At 60.8% G+C, this 16,958-nt stretch overlaps 1 pseudogene across 1 annotated transcript in view; it reads right to left on the reverse strand.

Moving 5' to 3' along the window:
- Window positions 1-521: 521 nt before the first annotated feature.
- The window catches only part of LOC129535271 (cilia- and flagella-associated protein 100-like), a 43,671-nt pseudogene continuing 27,234 nt past the window's right edge, over window positions 522-16,958 (reverse strand). Inside the window, exons 4-16 of the transcript XR_016039067.1 lie at window positions 16,225-16,325; window positions 13,457-13,643; window positions 11,401-11,468; window positions 11,161-11,329; window positions 10,898-10,975; window positions 10,416-10,599; window positions 9,894-10,034; window positions 7,518-7,560; window positions 7,294-7,445; window positions 4,319-4,506; window positions 3,129-3,556; window positions 2,290-2,367; window positions 522-1,513 (exon numbers count right to left, since the gene is read on the reverse strand). The product of XR_016039067.1 is annotated as a cilia- and flagella-associated protein 100-like (transcript). The remainder of the gene's footprint in view (window positions 1,514-2,289; window positions 2,368-3,128; window positions 3,557-4,318; window positions 4,507-7,293; window positions 7,446-7,517; window positions 7,561-9,893; window positions 10,035-10,415; window positions 10,600-10,897; window positions 10,976-11,160; window positions 11,330-11,400; window positions 11,469-13,456; window positions 13,644-16,224; window positions 16,326-16,958) is intronic.

The following is a 16,958-nucleotide window of genomic DNA, read 5'->3' on the forward strand; positions in this document are numbered from 1 at the left end:
GATCTGGGGCTGAACCCCACACTTCACTTCATGGTGGAAATGACATGACACCTCACCCCATGGAGCTGCTAGGGCTGACCCCAACCTCAGACCACAGTGGAGCTGGGGCTGAACCCGCACCTCACCCCTCTGTGAATTTGGTTCAGACCTGGCACCTAAGTCCACGGTAGAGCTTGGGTTGACACCACACTGCACCCCAGAGTGGGGTTGGGACTGACTCCACACCTCACCCCACGGTAGAGTTTGGGGAGGAACCCACACCTCACAACATGGAAGAGTTTGGGGTGGACTTCACACCTCAAACCACAGTGGAGCTGGAGTATGATCCCAGAACTCACCCCACGGTGGAGCTGGGGAGGACACCACACTTCACCCCATGGGGATTTGAAGTTGACCCCACACCTCACCCCGTGGTGGAGATGAACTGACCCCGCACCTCCACTCAGTTTCCACCTAGAGATGATCCTCCACATCCCTCGGGTAGAAAATGGATAGACTTCACGACGAGTCTCAGAGAGCCCGGCTCTGAGCCCACATCTCACCCCACGGTGGAGCTGGGTGTACCCCAGGCCTCAGCTCACTGCAGCGCTGGGGCTACCCCACACCTCACCCTGTGGTGGAGACGAGCTGACCCCACACCTCCACTGTTTCCACCTAGAGATGACCCTCTGCATTCCTCAGGTGGAAAATGGATGGACTTCACGACGAGTCTCGGAGAGCCCGGCTCTGAGCCCACGTCTCACTTTAAGAGTAACCGTGCTTGTTCCCACACTTGTTCTTTGGCCGCTGAGAGTCATCGTGCAGCCCATCAGCACTGGGTGGAGCTGAAGAAGATCCCAGGGTGGATCTAGGGGGGACCCCACACATCACCTCAGTTTACATTGGCGTTTTTATTTTTACCCCGTCACCTCAAGTTAACGTGCAGCGGATCTCCCATCTCACCCTGTGCAGAGCTGCAACTGATCCCACCCCAGTCACGTCTGTCTCAGCAGCTGACTGACAGGAAGTCCAAACAGGCTCACCCCTTAGCATTGCTGTTCAGCCACGAAGTCACGTCTGACTCTTTGGGACCCCATGGATTGCAGCCCATCAGGCTTGCCTGTCCTCCACTATCTCTCGGAGTTTGCTTACACTCAAGTCCATTCGGCCGGTGATGCCATCTAACCATCTCTTCCTCTAACCCTTATCACTTCCTGGTTTGAGTGACAATGAGCGGAGACTGAGTTTGTTACTGTGTCCGCCTCCCGAGACAGGCCTGGAGGCGCCCGAGCGACACAGCTTTTATTTCAGGTGAGTCCGAAGGCACAGCGTGGGCGGTGAGGGGCCGGTGCTGGCGTGCAGGCTCCGCCCCTGCTCCCCACGCCTCCGTCTGCTTCTGCGCAGCCAGCGGGAGGCCCGCGCGCTAGGTGAAGAACAGCGGCTCCTCCCTGTTCCTGTCCATCAGCTCGTGCTTGGACTGCTCCGTGGTCTTCAGGGCGGGTGGCCGGGATCTGCACGCTAGCCTCCTGCCCCGCTGCAGGGAGGGGACGCCGTGAGCCTGCACCCCGGCCTCACTGTACCCGGGCTGAGGCTGGACACCTGCCCTGAGCGCACGGGAGCCTGGGGCCCAGGCCCAGCCCAGCCTTTCCAGTGGCTGAGGTCATGTGTGGTCTGCGGACAGGCCAGGGCCTCCGAGAGGGCCGGGGTAGGGAAATCTATGTGGCCTGCACGCCAGGGTGCTGGCCCTGGGTGAGTGGGGGCGGGGCAGGAAGGAGGCACCCGGAAACTCGGGAGAGGCCAGGCTAAAGGGTCATCTCTCTCGCCACGAGGATCAGGAGAGACTCCGTGGGGTCCACACTGGTCCTCGGGTCAGGGTCAGGATCGGGACTCTTTCGGGACCACAAGTGCAGCAGGCCAGTGGCTACTCTGGCCCGTACGCTGTGGGTGGGGGACGCAGTGGCTGGGGGACCCTCAGTGAGTGAGGGGTGATGGCCTTGGCCTGGGGTCTGGCTGGAATGTAGGTGGGACCCCAGGGAGGCACTGAGCTGTGGGCACCAGTGCTCCTAGGGAGGGTTGGGAGGTTGCCCGGAGGAAGTAGGTCCTCAGGGGCAGGTGGCGGGGAGCAGGCCTGAGATGGGAACCCTGGCTCCACCCTGTGATTCCTCTGGTGACCCGTCTCCCCACAGGACCCCAGCAAGTGTGTCTACAAAAGTGGGAGAGACGTGGCGGGTCTGCAGCCATGAGCCCTCCTGGCCACGCCCCCTCGACACCGCCACGCCCCGGGCCACGCCTCCTCGGGGCCTCGCTTACCTTCTTCTTGACGTTGGCCTGGGCTCACGTCTGTGCCCGCAGCAGTCACTCCTCCTGCAGCTGTTTCTGCAGCTTCGCCTTCTCTTCCCAGAGTCGGTGCAGAAAGGGCGAGGTTAACGACCAGAGGCCCGGAGAAGGCCACCAGCTCCTCCCCACGCAGCCTCAGGCCTCAGCGCCGCTCTGGCCCTGGTTGCTTGGGAGGGCCTGGCTCGAGGCTCATCTCCCCCCGGAAGGCCCAGGTTCCTGGCTTCCCCTCCCTGGTCACTGATGCATCGCCACCTTGAAAGCCCAGGCCCCAGCAAGGTCAGCAGTCCCGAGTCCTTCTGTCTGTACTTAAGGCCACCAAACCTTTGTCCAGTGCCTGCCTGAGCAGGGTCTGGGGACCCAGGGGGAGAGCCCTTGTGTGTGGGAAAGACATGGCTGATCGCAGATGGCCGTGCCTCAGGACTCTGCTGGGACCGAATGACCCAGGTGGCCGGGAACTAGCCTGCACCCCATCGGGCCCACGGGGCACACCCTTCGTTGACTCCCCTTCGGCGGCTCTCAGGCCGGCCCTTTCCCTCCCCGGGCTCAGGCAGTATAGCTCTTTGCCCGCAAAGTGCCTCTCACTGTCCCTTCTCCTCCGCAGCTGGGTGCGGGAGGTGGGGGTTTGCCCATCACTTTGCTCCCGGGGTCCCTAAGGCCACCACATGCCTCTCCCAATGGAGGGACCTTTCCCACTGGGCTGAGCCTGTGGGGTGTGAGCCAGACACCCCCTCCCAGCGGGGAGCCCCAGGGTGTGCTCCTGTCCTCAGGGCCAGTCCAGAGCTGGTGGGGATGTGCAGGGCCCCCCCACGCACCGGAGGCGCCTCTCCTTCTCCTTGGCTTTCTCGGCCTGCTCGATGCGGGCTGGGGGCATGCACTCCAGGTTCTCAAGCAGTTCGTCCAGCTGGTGCTCGATGGTGGCCAGCATCTGCACGGTGTCCAGGCTGGACTCCTGCTGGCCACCCATGTGGTGCCGGTAGACGTCCAGCACCTTGCAGTTAAGACTCTCCAGCAGCTTGTCCTGTGAGGTGGGCAGGCCTCCCTCCAGTGGGGCTGCGCGGGCCCGGGCTGCCCCCATGCCTCAGCCAGCTGACCTTCCGGGGCTCTGCCGAGCCGGCAGGGGGTGCTCAGGAAGTCAGGGGGCACAGAGCTAGACAATCGGGCTTCTCTTGGGCAGAGGGCCGCACCCTGGGCCTCTGCGGTCAGCCAGATCCCGGGTCCCAGTGCCTACTGGGGCTCCTGCCTGGACAGGGGGTGCCCACTGAGGCCCCGTGACCTACTCTGCCCCTGCCTTGCCCTCAGCTCCCCCCGGGACCACGTTCTGTGGCCTGCTTTCTGTAGTGCTCGGCTAGACGACCCCCCTCTCTCAGCCTGTTCTGATGTTCAGAAGATACAACACCCCTGTCCCCTGGGGTGGCCAAGAGGGAGGGGCGGGGGGCAGGGGGCACAGGGTACAGCTGGTGCCTGGTAGTCTGGGGGTAGATGCCCGGCCCGCTCTTGGGGCTCCGGGTACTTGGCCCGGAAGGCAGGAGGCTCTCAACAGCAATCGAATGAACTAGGAAGCTGGGTGCAGGCCCTGGGCCCCTGGGCTCTGTGCTCTGAGTCCTCTCACCCTCCCGGCCTGGCTGGGGACGTGCCTGCCTGCCTCCCTGCAGGGTCACTTCCAGACTCACTGAGTGTTTAGGAAGCAGATGAGTTCACGGAAGGAAGGAGGGATGGAGGAGGGGTGTTGAGGAGCTGCCCATTCATGGGGCGTGAGCACACGGCTGGTTCGGATTTAGGGCCAAGGGCCATGTCCAGTGGTGCCCGTGGGTCAAGCCCAGAGCCTGGCGAGTGGCAAGGACTACGGCAGCCCGGGAGAACCACATGCCTCCGGGCTGGCTCTCCAGCGGTCTAGGCCCCTCTGGTGGGGATGACCCCACCCTCCACTGGGGCTATGGCCACGTGCCCACCGCTGCCATCTGCCCATCCGGGGTCCTTACCTCCTGAACACCCTTGAACTCACCAAAATGGAAGATGCGGGCTTTGAGCTCCAGCTCCGCGGCCATCTCCTCCTCCTTGGCAATGGACGTCATCAGCGTGGCGATCCACTGCTTCAGCTGGTTCACCTCCCGGTCCCTGAAGGGCAGCAGCACCGCTGAGCCTGCTGGCCCTGCCGCATGCTGAGGGCCAAGAGCCCCAGCCTCAGAGGCCCTGGTGAGACGCAGGGGAAATCTAACATCTTTAACAATCCACGCTAAAAAAAAAAAGGGAAAACCCAAACCTGCCTTATTGAGGTATAGAATTCACCATAAAATTCTTTCGAAATGTCCAATTTTTTTCGTGACCATCATAATCTAGTTTCAGGACAGTGTCATTAACTGGAGAGAAGCCCCCAGTCACCCTCGCCCACCCCCTCCACTCCGTCTCTCCTGGACATAAACACGGAGCCCTGTGGCATCTGTCCCTTTGTGTCTGCCTCTTTCACCCGGCACTGTGTTTTCAGGTCTGTCTCTCCTGTAACGTGCCTGGTCAGAGCCTCGTTTCTTCTTACGACCACTGTAGTCCACCACGTGGGAGACCAGGCTTTGCCAGAGTCATTCTTCAGTGGACATTAGGCAGTTTCTACCTTTAATCTCTTGGGAACAATGCTGCTGTGGACGTTCACTGGACAGGGTTTTCCGAGCCCAAGTTTTTAATCCTCTTAGGGGCTTCCCTGGTGGCTAAGCTGGTAAAGAGTCCACCTGCAGTGTGGGAGACCTGGGTTCGATCCCTGGGTTGGGAAGATCCCCTGGAGAAGGGAAAGGCTACCCACTCCAGTATTCTGGGCTAGAGAATTTCATGGACTGTATAGTCTATGGGGTTGCAAAGAGTCGGACATGACTGAGTGACTTTCACTAGGAATAGGATTGCAACAATCACCTTTTATATGAAACATATTAAATTTTTCTTAGGTCTGTCATGGCAGACATGCATTGTCTGCTGGGGTTTCTGGAGCAGAAACCCTGGCTCTTATAGTTGGCATGGGTCTGGCCAGTGTGGGCAGCGGCATGCCAGTCCTGACCAGAGTGAGCAGGACAGTAGTCACTCAGCCAGCTGTGCCTGTGGGGTCTAGAGGTGCCCCTTTCCCTACGGTGGTTCTGAGGCTCCGCCCAGGTGAACAGAACCACCGACATTTTCCTGTGTTTAGACAAAGTGCCATGGGAGCGGCTCCTTTGCCCTCTGTCATGAGCACGGGTGACGGGGTACAGGCCTCCGCCCCCTGGCAGCCCTCCAGAATGCAGCCCCATGGCTGTGGGGCTGAGGCCAGGAGCCTGAGTGTGAGGGGGGCGGAGATGGTCCAGCCAGCCCTCCCAGGCTTTCAGAGGCGGGTGGCCAGGTGGACCACCTGCAGCTCACACACACCCTCCCTCAAGGCCTGGGCCCTTATGGGAGGCAAGCAGGGCACCCAGGATAAGAACAGAGGCTGGACCTCCCCTCAACCCTGAGTGTCCCCTGCAGAGTCAGCGGCGCATCTCCCAGTGGTGCATGACTGCCAAGAGTCCAGCCTGCTCCTTAGAGCTTCCTCTGCATCCAGTGCCTGGATACGAGTGACCCTGCAGCCAGCGCCCCTTTAACAAGGACCAGATGTGTGGGGGGCGGGTAATTGTGTTCTTCTATTTCTTTCCCAGGTGTTTGGGATAAAAAGATGCCTTTTCCCCACTGTGTGTGTGCTCAGTCACATCCAACACTTTTCGACCCCAGTCCAGTCTTTTGGACTGGAGCCTGCAAGGCTGCTCTGTCCATGGGATTCTCCAGGCAAGAATACTGGAGTGGGTACCTGTTCCCTTCTCCAGGGGCTCTTCCCGACTCAGAGATTGAACCCGAGTCTGTTGTACCTCCTGCACTGGCAGGAAACACAGTCTTTCCTGAGAGCTCGTGTTTCAGCATTATTCTGGAGACTCTTGGTAGGAAATTATCCAAGGCAGGATGTTGGTCAACAGGATGTGAGCACACAAGCGGTCAGAGCTGTGGGCTGGCTCCACCTCAGGACCTTTGCACGCGGTTCCCTCTTCCCCCAAGATTCCCTGTGGTGTCCCATCACTCAGGAAGTCCATGGCTGAAAGGACACCCTCCCTGGGAGCCTCCCCTGCCCTCTCCCATCTGCCACCAACCTCCACTTCAACCTCCTCCTCATAGGACCCTTTACCCCTAGCATGTGTTACTACCCACAAGGCAAATCTGTGTGCCTCGAAGTCTTCTCCCCTGGGCTGCCAGCTCATGGGGCAGGGTTTACCTTATTTACGAAGGGCCCAGACCCTGGCCTGATCCAGAATGGGTGCTTACTCAAGGTTTGGGAGTAAAGAGGTGATCCCCTGCTCCCAGCTGGCCTCACCTGGAGCCAGACCCTGCCCAAACAGGCTAATAAAACTGACGCCTCTTTCTGTTCCAGAAAACTTACTCTGAGCCAACGCTGGGCAGGAAACACTACATGATGAAGGCTGGAGAGTCAAGTAGCTTGGATCATATTACTACTATTAAATAACAAATAACAGTGTTAATCATTATAATCATTAGTAAAATAAATGCGCGTGTGCTCAGTCGCTTCAGTCATGTTGGACTCTACAACCCCAAGGACTGTAGCCCACCAGGCTCCTCTGTCCGTGGGATTCTCCAGGTAAGAATACTGGAGTGGGTTGCCATTTCCTCCTCCAGGGTATCTTCCTGACCCAGGGATGGAACCCGCAGCTCCTGCATTGCAGGCAGATTCTTTACTGCTGAGCCAGTAAAATAATCATTACAGAACCACCTTGGGGGGGTGTCTGTGGACATGCCCCCTCCTGACTGCAGGCTGCTCCAGGGTGGGGAGAGGTCAGCCCCTCAGGGCTCCACCCGCCTGGCCCACTCTGAACCTCAGCTCCCGGCCCAAGAGGACACGGCCTCTCCCCAGAGCCGGCAGGGCCAGCACCATGGACAGGGCAGGGTGGGCCACCCGGCCACGGAGCCCTGCCTGAGACCTACATGCGGGTTTGGGTGTTCTTTAGGGTGAAGCTCAGCTCCTCCAGGGCCTCCTCCATCTCCTGGGTGTTCTGGACCAGGGACAGGTTCTGCTCCTCCAGCTTTGTGAAGACGTCGAGGAGCTGCTGCGGGTCTGTGAAGTATAGCTCCAGCTCCTGCGAGCAGAGCCGGGTGAGGCCCCGGGTCAGCGGGCCCCGCCCCGCAGCCCCGCGTGAGCAGGCACTCACCTCCCCATCGAGGTCGTCCTCCACAGGGAGGGTGGAGCTGGACCTGCGGGGACACGGGGTCGGGGCCTGGGGCACCTCCCCAACCAGCCCTCGTTCCGTCCTCTGTCCCCCCGGCAGCCGAGGCCGTGGCCCCAGCCTCCTCTCGGCCCCTCCTGTGGCCCTGGTCACACCATGCCCGGTCAGTCCCTCACTCTGGTTAGAATAAAGCACGGCTCCCGCCTCGAGGCTGCCAGCCCCAGCAGCTCCTTCCTGAGATCCAGGAGCCAACCCGATCTCAGACCCATGGCTCCCACCCCACCCTGGTCCCCGCTCTTTCCCTCCCACCTGGGCCTTCCGTGCCCCGTTCCCTCCTTAGCACGTGTCATCGTTGGCCCCTTTCACAGCTGCTGTGACACACCACACGTCAGGGACCTTGCTGGACATGCACGGCCCAGTGGCCACAGGGAAGGCTGTGAGGGCTGCAAGCACTGGGGGGACCTGGCCAACCTCAGTCCTGCTGCCATCACCCCTCCCAGCCTGCACCCTGTATGGACACGCAGGCTCTGCTGCCCCCGGAGCTGGTGAGGCCGGGTTGCAGCTGCAGGAGGCTGGGCCGAGACCTCCGAGGCCCCAGCTCAGCCTTCCTGGAGCGCAGAGCTGGCGTCACAGGGCCCCGCCGACGGCGAGGACACCGCCAGGCCTGTGCCTCAGCCTGTGTGCACGCTGACTTTACTCTGCGACCCCGTGGACTAGAGCCTACCAGGCTCCTCTGTCCGTGGGATTTCTCAGGCAAGAATACTGCGGTGGGTTGCCGTTTCCTCCTCCAGGTATCTTCCCAGAACAGGCACTGAACCTGCATCTCCTGCACTGGCGGGCGGATTTACCGTCTGAGCCACCAGGGGGCCCCACGCACACAGATGCCACCGAATCGGCACACGCGAGCCCTGCCGTCAGAAAGCCAGTCACCTGCCCAAGGTCACTCTTGGCCTGGAAGGCGCCCTTCTGAGGCTCTTCCTTCCAAGAGGACACAGCCTGGGGCCAGGCTGGACTCTAGCTCTGACTCGCCCTCCCAGCCAAGTGCCTTGTGTGGTCCACAACTTGCCCAGATGTGCACAATGGCCGTGGTCACGGGGCTGGCAGGAGGAGGTCCCAGACCTCTGCTTCCAGGTAATTTCCCTGCTGCCAGGAGCTCCAAGGCTGAGGGCACCTCACCAGAGGAGGCACACACATCCGATCCTGGAGCTGGAGACCACAGCCCGGCACGGAGGGGTTATGGGGACCAGAGCTAACCTCTGCACGTGCCTGGCCTGTGTGCTTGGTGACCCGCCACGTGCACCACAAAATCAGAGAGAAAGGTACAAGACCCAGGTCTGATTGTGTCGGAACCCTGCTGAAACTTCCTGGCCTCTGCAGCCCCAGACCCCAGGGCGGGGACTTGAGGCAAGGCCAGGGTGCAGCCCTGCCTGGCTGCCAGGCACCCCCGCTCCTCCGCACCTTGTGGGGAGCGTGCCCAGAGAGGCTGGGGTGCACAGTGACTGTGCTGGAGGGGCAGGGGGCCCCGGAGGCGGCGGTGGGGCAGGCGGGTCCTGCGGTCAGTCATCACGGCGTGTGTGTGGGGGGGTGTCAGGGAATCGCAGGAAGACATTCAGGACAGGTCCCAGGGCACCTCGGTGGTCCCCAAGGGGGTTTTGCAGGGGCTACGGGGTGAGTCACCAGAGCTGGATCTGGTCGGTTGGTTTGTCCCTTACCGTGTTTTGCATAAGACTTGAAAATAACTGTCATAATTAAAGTTTGGGATATTTTATATGAAAATCCAGACACTTCCTGCTTCCCTTTCAAGGTTCACGGGCTCTGCCAGCTCCCCGGCCAGCACTCTGGACTCTGAGGGTCCGGGCAGGCGGGTCCTCTCCCAAGTACCCCCCTGGCTGCCTCCGCCATGCACCTTTGACTGTCCCAGCAGCACCCACGTGGGCCACCCCAAGCTCAAGTTCACCAAACCACATGAACGTAAGTGTCTTCTCAGGAAACACCTCGATTTTCAGGCTTACGTTTAACTCTAGACCCTCCAGGCTGGACATGGCCCTTCCTCAGCCTCTTCCCTGTTCCAGGCACTCTGAGCTGGCACCACTGGGGGCCGCTCCCCAGCAGGCCAGTCTCCTCCATCACCCACTCCCCATGCCCACTCACCTTTTGGACTCCACCCCGCTGGGCATGCTGGGTAGGGTGCCCTGCTGCTGGCTGACGGTCATGGACAGTGCCTAGTGCACCCGCATCACTTGCAGGAGCTTGGCAGGCTTCTTGGAGCTCTGCCCCTCTGGTGGAAGCAGAGGGGGGCTGTCCACCTGCCCATCCCCACAGCCCAGAGTGGGTCCCCTCCAGCCGGGGGCCACCACATACCTCTGGAGCTCAACTTCCCCTTGATCTCCAGTCCTGTGGGAAGCCAGGAGAGGCTCAGGGTCCCAGGCACTTGCCCGTGGTCTCCCCAAGTGGCAGGGCTGCTCGGAGAGCTGGCTGACGACCTCCCAGAGTGTGTGGGCTGAGCAGTGGGGGTTGGGGGGCTCTGGGGGATGGGGAGATCTGGGGGGGTGGGGGGCTCTGAGGGATGGAGAGGCCTGGAGGTGGGGGGCTCTGGGGGATGGAGAGGCCTGGGGAGGATCTGGAGGATGGGGAGGCCTGGAGGTGGGTGGGGCTCTGGGGGGATGGAGAGGCCTGGGGGGAGGCTCTGGGAGATGGAAAGGCCGGGGCGGGGGGGTGTTCTGGGGGGATGGGGAAGCCTGGAGGGGGTGGGGCTCTGGGGGATGGAGAGGCCTGGAGGGGGTGGGGCTCTGGGGGGTGGAGAGGCCTGGAGGGGTGTGGGGCTCTGGGAGATGGAGAGGCCTGGCCAGTGGACACGGGTGCACCCGCCCCTCCCTGCTCCCTTGGTCCCCCACTGAGGACAGCAGCAGGCTCTCAAAGGCCTCCACCACCTCCGTGGCCTGTTTCAGAGCCGAGCGCTCCTCCTCCCGCTCCTCCAGCCGCTCCTGGGCGGCACTTCCGGCTCGTACAGGAAGTCCCTGTGGACCTTGTGCTGCTGCAGCGCCTCCTCAGATTCGGAGATTTCGCTGCACCCGGGAGGGGACAGGCGAGGTCAGGCTCCATCCCTGGGCCCCTCGGAGGGGAGGCAACCCGGACCCTGCACGCAGGAGAGAAGGCCGGCCTGCGGGGCAGCACCGCTCAGTCCCCAGGTCACCGCCACTCCCGGGGCAGAAAGGCCTCGGGGTGGGCCCTGCCTCGTGTCCTGGCCTCGGTCACCCGCAGGGCCTGGGCTCCCGGACATGATCGGGGTGCAGAGCGGTGTGCCGCGCGGAGCTCCCTGGGCTCTGGGAGACACGGCGGGGCCAGTGCTCCCCCTGAACTCATCTCTTGATGTTCATGATCTGGGTGGTCGGCTCACGAATCTCCCGGATCTTGTCCATGTTGGCTTTGGACTCCTTGTCAGCCTTGGGGGAGGGGGGTGGAGGGGAAGGGGCTCAGGGGAGTGTCCACACCGCCTTCGGTCAGGGCTGCAGGTGGGGGAGCTGCCAAGCAGGGGCCTGAACTGAGGGCAAGGGTCCGTCCACGGCTGCTGCAGGCGGGCTGGGGGAGTGGTGGGCATGCAGGCCTGGGCCAGGCCCGAGCTGGGGGCTCACGTTCTCAGCGCCTGCACAGAGCTGCGGTCGTTCTCCCTGAGAAACTCGTCGAACGGGGCTGCGTTCTTCTCCAGCAATGTCTCTACCCGCGGCAGCTCAGCTTCCCTCCTGGGCCGCCAGCCTCTCCAGTCGCTGGATCTCGCTCCGCTTCATATCCAGGGCGTACTGAGGGCAGGAGTGGCACGATACAGGCCGTACGGGGACAGGGTACGGGGCCCACGGGGCAGCCAGCCTACCTGGATGAGAAGCATCTGCTGGTTCCGGCCCACGTAGCTGTTGATGTCGTTGGGCTCCAGCTTCTTTTCTGCAGTGAAAGGCGTGAGGCATCTGGGGGTGCACAGGCAGTGGGAGCAACCCCCCCAGGCAGTGGCCGGGGACCCGCGAGCCAGGCGGTCCTGAGGCCTGGGTCACAACAGGGACCGCGACGGAGCGAGCTCTGCCTCCAGGCTGTGCAGATACAGAGCATCTCCATGGCTGGAGTCTGGCCAGGTGGGAAGTCCTTCCTTGCGTCTGACTTGAGTTGCTCTTGCTTGTAGCACCCTTCTCCCTAGAATGAGGCTCTGGACAGCCCATCCTGGAAGTTTCACCTGGCTGGATGTCATGATGAAAGGTCTATTGGCCAGGACAGTAACAGGAGGGGGTGGTGAGAGAGAAAACAAGGCAGCAAGATCTCTAATTGGGGCACCCTAAGCCTCCAGCAAGGCTTCCCAGGTGGCACTAGTGGTAAAGAATCCACGTGCCAAGGCAGGAGATACGCAGGTTCGATCCCTGGGTCGGGAAGATCCTCTGAAGAAGGAAATGGCACCCCACTCCAGTGTTCTTGCTGGGAAATCCCATGAAGAGAGGACCCTGGTGGGCCACAGTCCATGGGGTCACAAAGAGTCGGACACAGCCGAGCATCTGAGCACACGCACAAGCCTCCAGAGGCTAAGTCCATCCTGGCAGGGTTCAGCCGGGTGGGAGGAAGCTGGGGTGGGCATCAGGGCCGCCTTCTGGAGCAGAAGCAGCGAGGCATCGCAGTTGGGGTCAAGGCCCATGGGGTCTCTTTCCCGGCCTTTCTGAGAGCACAGGCTGGGGCGCCCCCACTGTGGATGCAACTGTGGGCTCTTGGCCTTGACCTTCAAACCCGCTCCTTTCCAGAAGGACGTGCTGTGGTCCAGGAGGCCTGATTTAAGTCGAGACGCCTGGCCTGGCCGTCCTGAGCTCCTCAAGGAAGTCAGACCTGCTGGGTCCAGTCTTGCCCACTTAGATGCCCCCTGTGGCTACCGGGTCTTAGCAATAACAGGCGGTGGAGGCAGAGATAAGACACAGGCAGAGCTCCACACTTGACATAACAAGCCTCGGTGTCAGGGGCGGAGGCTGGGGTCTCTCCATGTTCACATTCAGGGCCTCGGTAGTCCAAGGGGTCCAGGACCCTGACCTCAACTGGTTCTTTAAGCTTATTGGTTTATAGTTCATCAGTAGAACACTAATGCATATGTTTAGTACTCTAGACTTCCTTGTTTTGTCCCTCAGTCGTGTCCGACTGTTTGTGACCCCATGGACTGTAGCCCACCCACCAGGCTCATCTGTCCACGTATGCTCCAGGCAAGACTACTGGAGTGGGTTGCATGCCTTCCTCCAGGGGATCTTTCCAACCCAGGAATCAAACCCGGGTCTCCTGTGTTGCAGGCAAATTCTATACCATCTGAGCCACCAGGGAAGACCTTCAGACTTCTAACCAGGTGATGAGAATAACAACAGCTCACACACACAGCTCCCTCTCACTACATGCAGTGAGTGAAGACCTGAATCCCAGGACCCACGAGGCTAGTGATCAGTGGGACACGCTGACTTGCCCAGGACAGACGAGCCGAGTGAGACGCCCCGCCTGACAACAGTCAAGCCTGCGCTCATGGTGAGTGAAGACCTGAATCCCAGGACCCACGAGGCTAGTGATCAGCAGAAGGGGCAGCATCAGGATAAGCTGACTTGCCCAGGACAGACGAGCCGAGTGAGACGCCTCATCTGACAACAGTCAAGCCTGCGCTCACGGTGCAGGTCAGCACTCTGACTGCACGCAACACCAGGGTTCAAAGGCTGCTGGTCGGCAGTGCATCTGGAACTGATCTTTGCGGCCTGGGAGGCAGAGGTCGGGCATGAAGAGGACCCGTTGCCCCCCACCACACACACACACACCGCACCACAACCCCGCATGGCTCAAGCCCTCTAAAAGTGCTGCTCATACAGGAAGGGCAAAGGCGGGCCTGGGGACCAGGGCTGGGGACCACGGGGCGGGGGGGCGGGGTGCACCTCGGGTCATGGCGAGCTTCCAGGCCACCTGCTCGTGGAAGCTGCGCAGCTGCTCAGCCCGCTCCTCCTGGTCCTCCGTCTCATCCTCCAGCTGCAGCTCGCGGCGCAGGCTGGTGTTCTTGGCAGACACCTTGGACGAGTAGGTCATCTTCTCATGCACCGGCAGCTTCTTCTTCTGCTCCCGGTCCTGTGGGAGGCGGGCGGGAGGGCAGGGTCGGGTGGGGACGGACAGACCGGGCCCGGCCCCTCCCCGCTGCCTGTCCCATCAGGCGACAGGCAAAGGTGCACCCCTGGAGGGATGTAGGGGCCTGCGCGTGTGCCCTGTGCAGGGGGAAGCGCCCAGGGTGACGGGCATCTCCCTGTGGAGAATGGGGTGCAGGAAGGCAGGGCACCAGAGGAACTGGGGAACCCTGGTCAGATGCGATTCCAGTCCAGGGGTGCAGGGACACGCTCACTGCCTCATCTGTCCGAAGGTCACACTAAAACCGTGTGTCTTGGGCTGTGATTTCTAAATCTGACAAACCAAGGCTCAAAGAAGCTGGATCTTCAGAGTTTCCAAGTTTGATAAGGAAGCTTGCTACTTACTAGGGGTGACCTGGGGCTGGGGGTCACTGGGGATCTGCAGCGCCCCAGCCCTTCACTTGGGGGGGGGGTCTCAGGTTGGGGAAGGGCTTTCTTCCTGGTGGTCTAGTGCCCACCCCTCCTGCCACCCAGGCCCTGAGGATGTTGCTGGCTCGAGCCTGCATGCGGCTTCCCCTGGTCAAATCCAACATCCCACTGGTCCTGCCAGTAACAACGCCTGTTGCCCTGTAATGTGTGGTGGGCCCTGATTTGTGTGTCCTGGTACAATAAAACTGGGAAAGTGTCACCTGTGAGCATTCCAGTGGGAAAAGGTCTGCAGTTTGAAGGCACTCAGAGGCTCCTCAGTGTGAGCAGGCTGGAGCTGTGCTGGGGGGGGGGTGGGAAGGGCGGGCAGGGGGCCCTGAAGGAAGGCAGAGGGTCCCTGAGGCCGGTCCAGGCTGGGAGAAGGAAGTCCAGGCTGCGCCGCTTCTGGATGAAGGGGAAGTGTGTGTCAGTGTGTGTGTGGGGTGAGTGTGTGCATGTATGAGTGTGAGTGTGTCTGTGCATGAATGTGCATGTGTACACGTGTGTGTGCATGTGCGTGGGTGTGCGTGTATGGGTGTGTATCTGTGCATGAATGTGTGTGAGTCTACACGTGTGTGTGCATGTGTGTGGGTGAGCATATATGAGTGTGTGTGCATGAGTGTACACGTGTGTGTGGATGTGCATGGGTGTGCGTGTGTGGGTATGTGCATGTGCGTTAATGTGCATGTGTACACGTGTGTGCATGTGTGTGAGTGTACACATGTGTGCATGTGTGTGGGTGTGCATGTATGAGTGTGTGCGTGAATGTGCATACGTGTGAGTGTGTGCATGTGTGTGGGTGTGCGTGTATGAGCATGTGTCTGTGCGTGAATGTGAGTGTACACGTGTGTGTGCATGTGTGTGGGTGAGCATGTATGAGTGTGTCTGCATGAATGTGAGTGTACACGTGTGTGCATGTGTGTGGGTGTGCATGTGTGTGGGTGTGCATGTATGTGTGCGTGAATGTGCGTACGTGTGTGAGTGTGTGCATGTGTGTGGGTGTGCGTGTATGAGCATGTGTCTGTGCGTGAATGTGTGAGTGTACACGTGTGTGTGCATGTGTGTGGGTGAGCATGTATGAGTGTGTCTGCATGAATGTGAGTGTACACGTGTGTGCATGTGTGTGGGTGTGCATGTGTGTGGGTGAGCATGCATGTCTGTGAGTGTGTGTGCTCATGTGTGGGGGTGTGCACACGTATCCGTGTGTTTAAGAGTGTGTGAGCATGACAGTGCGTGTGTGCACGTGTGTGTGCATATGTGTGCGGATGCACTGCCTCAAGTACCTCTCAGACTGGCTCAGGGTCTGTCACCCCTCCATCCAGGCGGGAGGTGGGAGCATGACTGGCACCCGTGGAATCCTGATCAGGTCTGGAGTAGAGCCGGAGGACCTACCTGTTCCCGAGTGTCCTTGGTCCTGGTCAGGGTGGCAGAGGGAGCCTCTGCCTGAGGAATCTCAGAGGCTGAGCCCTGAGCTGGGGGTACACAGGCAGCCCCTGAGGGAGCCCGGGACACTGGCCACGCCTGTGCCTCTGACCACGTGTCCCAGAAACATGGCCCACTCAGTGAGTCCCCTCAGCCTGGAGGGGTAAGGTCCGTCATTCTGCAGGGCAGTGGAGGGGTGGACTAACTGGGCACATGGTGGTGCAAGAGACTCTGCTAGCATGCAGACACAGCGTGAGCTGGGGGACAGGGCTGATCCTGGACCTCCTAAGCACTGTAGAGACACAACTGTGTGTGTGCACACGCAGTGTGTGCACGTGTGTGTGCATGTGTCTGGCCTCCAAGACCAGTGAGAGAGGACTGTGCAAGGTTAGAGCTTTCGGGGGGTCTCCTAGGGCCTGGGGGTCAGAGAGGGTGTTGGGAGGGGATGGCGTCTATTCCAGGTTCCACAGAAGATAAGACACGCTGGCTAAGTCTCTGGGACAGACACTTGCTGGGGGCCCCCGTGACAAAAGCCCAGGAATGGCGGTGGTGAAACTGGTACGAGAGTAGGATGAGAGACCTGGGGCCAGGCGGAGTCGAGGAGGCTTCACAGGCGGTGTGAGCCATCGACTGTCCTAGAGCAAGAGTGCCGGGGGACCAGCGCTCTGGCCGAGGTGGGCAGGCTCCCCCCAGATACTCACCAAGAGAGACTTGTTCCGCTCCTGTTCTCTGAGCAAGAAGAAGTCCACGTCCCCAGACATGTGGAAAGGATTCGCTGGCTGGTCAGGAACATTCTTGGACGCTGGGGAGGGAGAGGTCCCGTTGGAGAACCAGGGGCGATCTGTGCCTCCAGGGTCCCGGTGTCCCCGCCGCCCAGCGAGGGAGGCCCGCGAAAGCAGACGCGAATGGCAGACGCTCGCTCGGATCCAGCTGTGCCTGAAGTCCGAGCCTGGACCTCCCAGCTCTCTAAACTTCCCTGCCTCGTTTAGCCTGTTTAGCTTCTGTCTCCTGCATCTGAGAGACCGTGTGAACACAGACCTTCCTGTGTCTCAGATATTGCTACACTCCTGGCCCTCTGTCCTCGCGTTTAGTCTCAGGAACCCCGAGGCCATAAGGAAGAGAAGTTCCGCCTGCCCTTTGTAAGCGATGCAACCGACTGACCCTGGCGTGTGCGCACCTGCCTGCAGGGGCGCGGAGGCCGGCACAGCGGTTGTGTCCTCAGGAGCCGCGGGAGCAGGGAGGGCAGAGCGCCTGGGTGCTGGGGAGGCTGGGGCTGCCAAGGACCCCAGTCCTGTTGCCCTCACCCAGGCATAAGGGAGATGTTCCCACAGCCCAGCTCACCAGGTGTCAGAGAAAATGGAACCCAGAGGGCTCCAACCTAACGGCTTAAAAATGTGGTTGCTTTCCTACTACCCTCGATTTAGAAGAAACAGGG

Source organism: Moschus berezovskii, chromosome 15, assembly GCF_049115385.1.
Source record: "Moschus berezovskii isolate FMDL1 chromosome 15, NW_MosBer_1.0, whole genome shotgun sequence".
Lineage (NCBI taxonomy): Eukaryota > Metazoa > Chordata > Mammalia > Artiodactyla > Moschidae > Moschus > Moschus berezovskii.